The 12,844-nt window shown below is 44.4% G+C and overlaps 1 protein-coding gene across 1 annotated transcript in view; it reads right to left on the bottom strand.

Annotated features, from left to right (window-relative positions):
• The window catches only part of LOC141133428 (A.superbus venom factor 1-like), a 250,166-nt gene that overhangs the window by 232,515 nt on the left and 4,807 nt on the right, over positions 1-12,844 (bottom strand). The window lies entirely within an intron of this gene.

Below are 12,844 nucleotides of genomic sequence, written 5' to 3'. Positions count from 1 at the left end.
ATATAATATCATTTAATATATGATGTAAATTATCATTATTCAGGATGTATATAGCTCCAACAGTTTGTGCAGCGCTTTACACCATGAGGGCAAACAGTACAGTTACAATACAATTCAATACAGGAGGAATCAGAGGGTCCTGCTTGTTAGAGCTTACAATCTAGGAGGAAGGGTCAAGTGATACAAAAGGTAATAACTGTGGGGATGAGCTGATGGAGAAAGTGGAAATACAGTTGTTAGGTGGAGGTGGGATAGGCTTCTCTGAAGAGAAGGGTTTTCAGTAATCGCCTAAAAGTAGAAAGAGTAGGAGATAGCTTGACAGATTGGGTTAGGGAGTTCCATAGGATGGGAGAGGCTCGGAAAAAAGAAGGTAAGCATGGGAGGAGGTGACGAGGGAGCTAGAGAGCAGGAGGTCTTAGGAGAAATAAAGAGAATGATTTGGTTGGTATTTTGAGACTAGGTTAGAAATATAGCTGGGGGCTAAGTTGTGGATGGTTTTGTAGATGTAGCCAAGTACCGGCTATTACAAGCTGAATAAAGAGGACATCATCCTCGGAACCACAGATCAACTAGTTCCCCTCTAGTGCTGCACTCAGGCTCTTGTCTCACTTCCTCACTATAGCAGGGGAGATCTGTTTCCTGACTCAAGAGTAGTGGACCTTGGGACTTGTAGTTCTGAGGGCAGCTAGCCCTGTAATTCTGAGACTTGTTCAGACTGCACATCCCAGAAAGCTGCCAGTGAAAAGGACTGTGGGAGAGACTATATGAAATTGCTTCTGGCGGGCTCTCTCTCTCCTCTTTCCAGGATTCTCTACAGAGCAGTGGGACTGCTGTTCTACACACAGGGAACGTGAACTGGGGCAGCCCTGCCCCCCACAGCCATGCTTCCACTGGCGGATCTGCATTGCTGGACACCGCTGGGATACCAATTCTCGTTCCTGTTCAGCAGCCTGACAAGAGGATTGAGGGCATTGGCACAGATTGCTGATTTCAACATTTGGCCGACCGACCAGGCCTCCATCCTGCTACTCTGCTGGATTGTAGAACCTGCATCGTATCCCTTATCTCTGTGGAGAGGACTGGCCCTTTCAGCCAGAACTGGTGGGTGGGCAGATGCCCAAAAGCTCTTATTCTACTATTCACAGTATAGGAACACTGCATGCAGACATCATAACCTAGATTTCTTAAAGGAGCCTTTACTTTGCCACGTTTAATTATTCTAGCATTCTAAGTACTCATTCATCACCCCTAAGCTCCAGCGTGCCATTGAAGAAACTGCCCGTACTAGGAATCTGAACTGCCCATATGTTATTATTAGTGGTGTGTGAATCCGCTCCAAAGGAGATTTTACTTTCTTACGATACAAAGCTGAATTTGGTCACACTGGTCCAAAGGGGGCTGAACTTCTGCCAGATCCTTCCCTCTAAACTAGTGTCATCCTTGCTATAACTTTCACTTTTCGTTTGATATCTTTGTCAGTTTTCACCCCAAGCAAGGCTGGGTTAAGGGCATCATGGGCCTGGTGCTAAGGATTTTGGTGTGCCTTTTTATGGAAATAAAGAAAATGAAAACAATTTTGTGAAAACAAGTTAAATATTGAAACAAATTGAATTAAATTGAGAGGGGGTGAGAGAGAGAGGGGAATGGGGAGAGAGAGGAAAATGGGGAGAGAGAAAGGGGGTGAGAGAGAGAGGAGGATGAGAGAGAGAGAGGGGTGAGAGAAATAGGAAGGATGAGAGAGAAAGGGGTGAGAGAGGGAGGAAGAGTGAGAGGGAGAGGGGGTGAGAAAGAGGGGAGATGGGGGTGAGAGAGAGAGGGAGGGAGGGGTGAAAGAGAAAGAGGAGGGTGGGAGAGAGAGGGGGTGGGAGAGAGAGGAGGGATGAGAGGGAGAGGATGAGAGAGCGGGAGTGGGAGGTGAGAGAGAGAGAGGGTGCCTCTGGGTAGTCTTAGTAGGGTAGTAATGTGGCGCGAATAGCGCCATGGCTAACTGTGGGTGGAGCCACATTGCAACAACAGCAGAAAGGGCTGCATCCCTACACATGATGCATGGGAACGTGCATGCTCTATCACATCTGCATTAAGTGAATGGAGCCTTACACTTATCAACCAAGTAACAGAGGTATTTATGTACGTAGCACGACCCCCTCGGGGACTGCTTGGATTTACCTGCTCATCTGCACCACCATGACCCTGGGAACATTCCAACCCACCTGACACTCTGGGTTCAGACATCTTTGCACCACCTTAAAGTAATAAGTCAAACAACTTGAGGAGTTTATATTCTATTACCATTTACTGAATAACTCAAAGAAGATCTTGTTGAACAGAGAAGGTAATAGATCAAGTGAACCTTGGATAACAGTCCTAATTCAGTAGAAGAATTCCTCCACAATAATTAAGGCAAATTTGGCAATACAGTATATTATATACACATATGTACAATGGAGTACCACTTGAGCATGACCTGAAAGGGTAAGCGAAGGTTAAGCATTAATTATGGCAAGACTTCTAAAGGGGGAACCCAGGCCAGCCTATTTAACCTTTAATCCTAATGAGAGATCAATTAAGCAAGCGCGGTATGAGGGCCCTTTAAGTAGTAATGACAGTAATGTCCCAGTTGTAGGCCCAATGGTCTTCGCCGGCAGTCGGAGTTCATTAACTATATCTAATAAGGTGCAGCAACAAGGCAGTGGGGGACAAAAAAGAAAATTGAAGTTAGAGAAAAGTTGAGGGGGGCTGAATAAGAAGTTCTTAATGAGAGTGATAAAATAGGTCTGCTTGGCAGTGTAGAGGCAGGAATTGTATTTTGGAGGGCAGATTTAAATTGGTTGAAGTCTTTCTGAGTCTTAGGCACCATACACACTATTAGATTTTCTGCAGATTTTTGTCTACAGATTTACCAAAACCATATAAGATCAAACCTTAAGAGTTTCAATTTGTATGTAATCAGGCAAGCCCTTGCACTAAATGTTTTTGGTAAATCTGAAGACAAAAAGCTGCAGAAGATCTAATAGTGTGTATGGGCCCAAGTCTTATGCCACAGACGCTCAAGCGTGCGGCTACATTTTTTGAGACTTCTGGTGTCATCTGCCTGATTCTGTGTGTAGTGAGAGGGGCGAGCTCGTCCAGGGTGGAGGACAGGAATCTACTGTAGACAGAAATTGCTAGGTTCAGGACAGGGGTGAGATTTTATCATAGAGGTGGTCAGTACACAGAGCTCTGTGTATGAATGAACTACAATTGCCACTGGGATGCACGCAACACCTGTGCCAGTAATAGATGGTCTTGCACAGGACACGCATGTCTGCTCCTTGTGTGAATGGACCCTAATATGCTGTGTTTCATTACAGGTGCTCATTGCTCTGTCCCCCCCCTCCATCATGCAGAAGGCAAGACCTACCAAGCGTTGGGTGCGTGGCCCTTGAAATTGCCAAACAAGCACTCTGTCTCATCCCCTACCCACAGCTCAGCATACTCTTTTGATTTTCCAGAGCCGACCATCCAATGTTTGGTACGCCCTGCAATCTGCAAGGTGGAGAGAGAGGACATTGTAATGAGCATCTGAAAAAGTAAATATTTTAAATATTTACTAAAGACATGCTGGTAGGTTAATTGGATCCTATCTAAATTGGCCCTAGTATGCATGAATGTGTGTTAGGGACCTTAGGTTGTAAGCCCCTTGAGGGCAGGGACTGATGTGAATGTACAATGTATATGTAAAGCGCTGCGTAAATTGATGGCGCTATATAAGTACCTGAAATAAATAAAATTTTAAAAAAATTATAAAAAGCAGCATGTTAATGTATTGAGGGGCATACAGAGGTTTTTTGACAGAAGTAAGTAAAGGTGTATAAAAAAAAGAAAAAAAGAACACAAAACAAGGAAAAAAAAAAAGAAACATAAAACATAGACCAAACAAACCTTGCACCTCTCGTATTAAAGTGGCATTCTCATATAATAACCAAAACATAATAGGAGCATAAATACAACTTACTCGTCCAATTAAGCTCCCCTTGTTTTGTGTTCTTTTTTGCTTTTTTTGCTTTTTTTTTGCTTTTTTTTTTATATACTATTTGATAATGTTTGATATTTAGTAATTCAGTTGATATAGTTTTTGTTTGTATAACTATAAAAAAAAAAAAAAAAAGTTATTTGATTAAAAAAAAAAAGTAAAGGTAAACTGGCCCTTCAATTAAAACAACATGAATTGTGACACCATGACAAGGGCTAGAAAGCTGAGAATCATTTTTCTCCAGCACAGTCAGACTGATAAGGTGGACCAACAAAAGTTCTCATATCTTTGTTCAGCTAAACTTACAACAAACAACATTCTTTTTAATGAGTAACAAGAGATTGGCTAATGTATACAACTTGATTTCAAAGGAAAAGAGCACCACTGCACAATTCAGTAAAGCTGGCCATAGATGGATGGAATTTTAACTGAAAAGTCTTAGGAAAATGAATGAGAAAATTCTCAGAACATTCAAATATCGGTCAAAAGATTTTGTCTTCCTTTAACATTTGATTTTGGGGGGCGTAGCCTGGAAGGGCATGTGAGCGGTCGCACTGCACTGAGCTCCCGCTACTGATCCTCCATAGATCCTGATCCCGCTACGAATCCGCGCTAAAAACTGACTAAGAGACACAGCCGGACCTCACAGGCAGCTGCAGAGAGGCAATCGGCACTCGTTGGAGCCCATGATGACCCAGAAGGGAGAAAAAGAGGCAGCCATGGAGGGCCAAGATGGCACCTGCTCCCCTCAGCTCCAGTGAACGGCGCGTGGCACCAATAAATCACAGGAGTTGGGCGGTAAGTCTCACAAGACACTAAAACAGCAGGGGAAGGAGCAGCCCAGAGACATGCTGTATTACACACATAAGTTGCAAGGACCTAGCTGCTCTTTCCCCCCACCACTCCAGACACCTGCACATGAGCCTAACAGGCAACATGGTGCCTCTGCACTATATGACACATTGCCCTTAGAAAGCTCTCCTGTACCCACCCCTGACTTGTTTGAGGCACTTTCATGAAGAAACACAACAACCCACACTAAATGAAATCCTGTGCAGAGATGTACAGCCTCTGTGGATGGACTGATAGAGCAGTTTGGATGCCTCACTGAAATAGTGTCTCTCATGAGACAGGATCTCCAGAAAATCAGGGAGAGGACCATGGCTGTGGAGGGCAGGATCAGTGAGGTGGAGGATTTGCTAACCCCCCTCACCAGAGATGCCAGAACTGCACTACAGCTATCAGAACTGGCTAACGCCAAAACCAACGACATTGAGAACCATTTAAGACGGAACAATGTCCGCATTGTGGGGCTACCAGAGAAAGTAGAGGGCAGGGACCCCACGGCCTTTATAGAAGCATGGCTCCAGGACATATTTGTTAAGGAGGCTTTCACCATACTGTTTGCGGTGGAATGGGCACACCGCACGCTGCCAAGACCCCTTCCCCCTGGTAATCCACCAAGATCCATGCTGGCCAGGCTCTTGAACTATAAGGATAGAGAGATCATACTCAGATTGGCCAGGGAGAGAGGAGCAGTACATTACAATGGGACTAAAGTTTCATTTTACCCTGACTTCGCGGCAGAGGTGCAGCGCAAAAGGGCCAAGTTTGCTGAGATGAAGAAACGCCTGCAGAGAATTCAAGTTACATACGCAAAGCTGTATCCGGCCAAATTACGCATCACTGCTAGAGGGCAGTCCACCTTTTTTTAATCTGCTTCAGATGCATCCGCATGGCTGGACCGCAATGAACAGGACCTCAGGAGACACTGAGAGGCCGAGATAGAAGACTGATGTCCAGCACGCAACGCCACAGGGTCTGTATGTAACCTGCAGACATTTTAAGTCAATCACTTACAGTGCGGGACAATGTACACTTTTTCAAAGCTAGCGTTTGACAAGAGCTTTGACAGAACCCGATTTATTAAGATGAAACCTGAGTTAATGTGGGGAGGTTATACCCACAGGGACTCACAAAACTTCACTGTGCCCCAGTTAAGGGGGCGGGTTATTTGGTGCCCTGTTGGCACAAATTCACTGAACGACTCTTGGCGTGAGGATGGAAAGAGGGAGTTTACCCTTGCCTCATGCGGGTATGCTGCACGCACCCGACAGACCAGTTCAGGACAGTTCTTTATATTCTCACTGGTCGCACTGATACACTTTGCTCTGAAACCCTCACCCCCCCACTTCTGCCGGCGAAACATGCTGCCATGCCAAATCAAAGCAGACTGCCGATTGAAAGAACTGTGTGCCCATAGCATGACTGCTGACTTATCTTTGCCCGGGACTTCGGCGATGCAAACTCCAGGCCCAGGACACAATACTTTACCACACCCAACATGGCTACCACCCCGATCGTGACCTGGAATGTCCGTGGTGTTCATGACCCACTGAAACGTACTATGATAAGCACATGCCTGAAAAGGTTTCATCCTGCCATAGTGAGCCTCCAGAAGACTCACCTCACAAAAGACATGGTTGGGTTTCTGCAATATTCCTGGGTGGGCAAGGCATACTCTGCATATTCACGCGGAGTGAGTGTACTGGTACACAAATTCTTGGCCTACCAGGAATTGGACGCAGTCATAGACCCTCTGGGTAGATATATTTTTTGTATTGCAAAGTGTTTACCTTAACTGTGATATTTGTCTTTGTGTATATACCACCCCCCCCCCATTCTCTATAGAGATACTGCAGCTTCTCCTGTCTTACCTGGTTGATAAACCAGATGTCCCCACTCTGATCATGGGTGACTTTAATGGCTACCTGGACCCCAGACTGGATAGACATCCTCCAGCTCAGCCTCCGTCAGGGGGCAGAGACACCATTCTGAGCTGACTGCTGCAGGAGGTGGGCTGGACAGATGTATGGAGGGCAAAACACCCAACGACCAAACAATTGTTATGCTTCTCCAAAACGCATGGGTCACTATATGGCACTGACCTCTGCGTAGGGTTCCCGCAACTTTTAACCATGGTCAACAGGGTGGAGTATTTCCCCAGGGGGATATCTGATCATTCCCCACTGGCTGCACACCTTATTATCCGTCCAGCAGCCACCTTGCCCAGGGCACAGTGGAAGCTGAACGACTTTTGGCTAAAACTTTTCACCTCACATGAGCGTGTGGTGAAACAGATAGAATAATACATTTTTGATAACTGATTGCACACCAATCTAATACTGAGATGGGACGCCTTCAAGTCATGTCTGAGGGGTACATTCATAGCTGAAATTGCAGCCATTAAACATAATTCATCAGCACTAATGGTACAGGTAGAAGACCAGGTGAGACAACTAGAGCTTGCATATGTCTTAGACCCGTCAGATTCCGCGAGGGAGGCATGGATCTCGGGCCAGGATTCCCTGGACTGGCTGAGATCCTCCGCCGCGGAACGTAAAAGGTTCTTCACTAAACAAGCATTTTATAAGGAAGGGGAAAAAACTGGCAGACTCTTGGCCAGAATTGCCAGATCTCAGCAGTCGTCCCCTGCTATAGGAGCGATACATAGCTCTCGGGGATGGCTGGTGAATGACCCTGAGCAAATAATAGCTAAACTAGCATCTTTCTTTGTTGATCTATACAAACCCTGTGACAACTACACTGACGAGGAACTGCGAAACTATATAGGCACTATATCCCTTCCAACTCTGACCTGCCAAGCGCGCGTAGAGATAGAAGCACTATTCACATTGGACGAGTTGAGAGAGGCCGCAGCCTCCTTCCCTACCTGCAAGGCCCTGGGGGAGGATAGGATCCCCATGGAGGTTTATACCCAATATGGTGAAGTCATTTTACCCAAATTACTTGAAGTCTTTAACTCTTCATTTAAATCAGGAAAGCTACCTACCACCATGACAAGGGCTAACATTATATTACTACTTAAATCAGGTAAAGACCTGTTAGATCCTAGTTCATATAGGCCTATCTTGTTGCTGCAGAGCGATGTAAAAATACTAGCCAAGGTGCTGGCCATGAGGGTCAATAAGATAATCCGATCCATTGTCCACTCGGACCAGGCAGGATTCATGCCACGAACCTCTACATCGACCATCTCAGACGACTATACTTGAACATGCAGACTCCCTCGGATTCAGCTGACCACAGAGCACTGTTGTCTCTTTACGCCAATAACGCATTCGACAGTGTCGGCTGGCGGTATCTGTGGGCTGTATTGGCCAAGTTCGGGTTTGGACCCAGGTTCATCAGGTGGGTGAGGCTGCTGTATGACACACCATAGGCTGCCATACGCATGTCAGATAGGTTGTCACACGCTTTTGCACTGGGCAGGGGGACTAGGCAGGGATGCCCTCTGTCTCCCATGCCCTTTGCTCGGGCCATCGAGCCCTTTGCGGCTCAGGTAAGGAACTGTCCACAGATTAAGGGATTCTGCTATGGTGAACTGCATGAAAAAATCATGCTCTATGCCGACGATATGCTTCCTGGAAGGTGTGGATGATTCACTGATTCAGGCAATGTTTTTCAGGCCTTACACTCAACTGGTCCAAATTGGCCTTAATATTTATAGATGAGACCCCCGAATCAAATGAGGGGCCCTCTTGCCCGGTACCCATAGTGACCACCTTTAAATACCTACAGTAGGTATATACATCTCACCTAAACTAACTGAATTTTGTAAACTGAACATATATCCCTTGTTGACACGTTTTAGAGATAAAATAAATATATGGAACAAACTTAAAATGTCCCTGGCAGAAAGGACAAACCTCATCAAGATAATTCTGATGCCGCAGTTCTTATACATGCTGCATAACACACCGGTAGTCATTACACTGAAGATATTTAGAGTGGTCAACTCCCTATTCAGGTTGTTACTATGGCACACCAAACCACCTAGAATTAAACTAAAGCAACTGCAATACTCAAAGGAGAGGGGGGCCTTGCCCTACCCAACCCTTGAATATATTACCTGGCCGCACAGCTACAGCACCTGATAGGTGCCATGGCCCCCTCGTCTGCAGGGTCATCGGCCAAACTCATGCTGATTGGCTCTGGGGCATAATCTATACCCGAGGGACTGGAAGCTCAACACTTTCAAAGACCCAACAAACAAATGCCCACGTATACACTCCTTCAGAAGGTGTGAAACAAGACTAAACAACTACAAAACATAACGGGGGTTCACGGCTTACAGCCCACTATGGGGAAGCAAAACATATGCAGAATTATCCAAGATCCAACAGGGACCCAGGTGGCGCCCCATGGGTATAACTCACCTGAGACATATTTTCCATAATGGGACCCTGCTCTCTTTCAATGACCTACAGTCCAAATATGCACTGCCTCCCAACATGTTATTTTACTACTTGCAATTACAACATGCTGTTAGAGCACAGGGGGACGCAATGGAATGGATTCAGTTCCCCACACCTGTCTTTCATATGCTGCAGGACGCGTCTGATACAAAAGGTATAAATTGACAGTTTTACAATATACTAATGTCGTCATTCCTAGAGGGGGACCCCATGAAGACAGCGACACAATGGGAGGCAGATTTGGGCCCCATTACAGGGGAACTGTGGGAAGAGGCCATACAGCAGTCAATACATGTTCATTAAATGTGTCACAAAAGAGATCCCAGCTATATATACTACTGAGAGTGCACTGTACACCTGTGAAGCAAAATCGGCAGAGCACCCGACCCACTATGCGGCAGGTGCAGAGCAGTGCCTGGAGATCTGATTCACCTCCTCTGGCGTTGCCCCAAACTCCATAGATATTGGACAGAGGTTCTGGCTACACTGAATCAGGTGTTCCGGACCAATGTCCCTCTTGATCCACTAAGCTACCTACTGGGAGTTCTGGAGGGGGTGATAGCGGAGGAGGCGACAAGAGCGGCCTTTGCCAGAGCACTGTTCCAGGCCAGGAAAACAATCCTTATGAGCTGGAAATCAGCTGTACCGTCAAAAACTAAAACATGGATACAACACATGGGAAAAACACTTATAAAGGAAAAATACATATACCAGCACAGGGGAAACCCTGGAAAATTTGACAAACTATGGGACACATGGCTTGACACACCAGGAATAAGCCCCATGGAATTAGTTCATATGAGACTGTTGAGAGTGGTATAGGTACAAAGAATAATGAGGGAGATATCCGGATGGATATTCGATTACATGCTGGCACAAGGACAGGGGCAAAGGTAGCGTGGAGTAGTCGGCAGCGAGAGTAGCAATATGGCACAAAATGAGAAAAACAAAATAGTCTATGCAAGAGGGAACTACGAACAGATGCTGAATTTCTATGTTGACAACTGTAACCATGGACTGTATGTTGGATAATCCAATATAAGGATAAAGTGTATTGTGTTTCATGTTTGAATGTACTGTTTGTTTTTTAAGCAATAAAAACCTTCTGATTAAAAAAAAAAAAACATTTGATTTTGGAATGAATAGACTTTGCTGAATGAAAACCACATTCACTATTAGAAATGAGAGAAAACCTTTCCATCCTGCTCCTTTGAATTTTCTCATCACTGTAGTCTCAAACAAAAGTCGATTTGACTAACTAATGAAATGAAAAATGAACAAGCTTTCATAAAACATTTTATTTCTAAGAATTTTTGTTCAAAATTCTACCCATTTATAGCTTAGCACAGTAATAAAGGCATCTAAAATCACACCCTGAAATTTGGAGACAACTAGCTATTCTTATTGAGGAGCACCGGAGTAATAAATGGGCATTTTCAAAAGCTTGAATATTCGTTTTTAAAGAGAATCTCACTACCTAAAACACAACAGGCACTTTCCATGCTGTAAATAATTAAAATACTCTGCACAATGTTGTAGTGCTGTCAGAGGTCTGTAAAGGGCGACTAAGCCCTACCCAGCAATGGTGCCCCCACACATTAAAATAGAAGAAAAGCCTGAGTCTAACTATTCTTAACCACTGTAATGCCAGGCACTTTCACCCCCTTCCTGCCCAGGCCAATTTTCAGCTTTCAGCACTGTTGCATTTTGAATGACAATTGCGCAGTCATGCAACACCGTACCTATATGAAATTTGTTATCATTTTTTTCACACAACTAGAGCTTTCTTTTGGTCATATTTAATAACCACTGGATTTTTTAGTTTTTGTTAAATAAATTTAAAAAACTGAACATTTTAAAATAAAATGCGTTTTCTTTGTTAATGTTATAAACTTTTGCAAATAAATAATCTTTCTTTATAAGTTTAGACCAAAATATATTTTGCTACATATTTTTGGTGAAAATAACCCAAATCAGTGTATATTATTTAGCCTGTGCAAAAGTTATAGCGTCCACAGCCTATGGTATGTATCTGAAAATTAGTCCATCCTGATGTACTGATGATCTAATTTTTTGAGGCCTGAAAACACCAGGACAGGACAAATATCTCCCAAATGACCCCTTTTTGGAAAGTAGATAGTCCAAGGTATTTAGTAAGAGGCATGGCAAGTTTTTTGAAGTTGTAATTTTTTTGTTACAATTTTTGGAAAATGAAGAAATAAAAAGAAACATTTTTTTTCAAATTTCTTTTTTCCAGAACAGTGCTCACGCCCAGCCATCATTTTACTATAGGTTGGGCAGAAAGAGGTTAAATGAGTGCTAAATGCAGTATGGGGCATATTTCTCTACCCCTGTTATTCCCCTGTATAGCTATGATCATGTTTTAGTGATTTTCTTCCCAAATGTGGAAAAATTAATAACTGCTATTTGTGAGTTCAAAGATTATCTGTTCTTCTCCCGGTTCTTCCCCTGGTCATACCTTCCACATTCACATTAAGCAACACTACCAGGCACTAATGGGTATGGGAGAGCATGTGATTTGCACCACTATGACAGTGCCTTGGGTGATTTTACAGCTCACGGGACAGCAATTTAAGCACCAGCAGCATTGGGGTTAAAGTATGGTCATGCTTTTTTTTGCTGTACTTCTCTTTTTGGTCACAGGAGTACATACTGTATACTGATGTAGGGCTTGACAAATTTTCTTTAAATCTAGGAGCCAGCTAAAAAAGTTGGGAGCCAGTCCTTTCCTCTGTATATCTGATATCGGGGCGATGGGCTGTCAGTGATAAAATATAGATATAGATATACACTATATTGTTAAAAGTATTAGGACACCTGCCTTTACATGCATTTGAACTTTAATGGCATCCCAGTCTTAGTCCGTAGGGTTCAATATTGAGTTGGCCCACCCTTTGCAGATATAACAGCTTCAACTCTTCTGGGAAGGCTGTCCACAAGGTTTAGGAGTGTGTCTATGGGAATTCTTCCAGAAGCACATTTGTGAGGTCAGGCACTGATGTGAACGAGAAGACCTGGCTCACAGTCTCCGCTCTAATTCATCCCAAACTGCTCCCACAAAGTTGGGAGCATGAAACTGTCCAAAATCTCTAGGTATGCTGACGCCTTAAGAGTTCCCTTCACTGGAACTAAGGGGCCAAGCCCAAACCCTGAAAAATAACCCCACACCATAATCCCCCCTCCACCAAATGATTTGGACCAGTGCACAAAGCAAGGTCCATAAAAACATGGATGAGCGATTTTGGGGTGGAGGAACTTGACTGGCCTGCACCTCAACCCAATAGGACACCTTTGGGATGAATTATAGCGGAGACCGCGAGCCAGGCCTTCTTGTCCACATCAGTGCCTGACCTCACAAATGCGCTTCTGGAAGAATGGTCAAACATTCCCATAGACACACTCCTAAACCTTGTGGACAGACTTCCCAGAAGAGGTGAAGCTGCAAACTAATGTCGTGTACACACGATCGGACCAACAAGGATGGAGGTTGGCTCAAACTTGTCTTGCATACACACGGTCACAAATGTTGGCC

This window comes from Aquarana catesbeiana, linkage group LG03 (genome assembly GCF_042186555.1).
Source record: "Aquarana catesbeiana isolate 2022-GZ linkage group LG03, ASM4218655v1, whole genome shotgun sequence".
Taxonomy (NCBI): Eukaryota; Metazoa; Chordata; class Amphibia; order Anura; family Ranidae; genus Aquarana; species Aquarana catesbeiana.
This window is presented reverse-complemented; position numbering and strand designations above follow the sequence as displayed.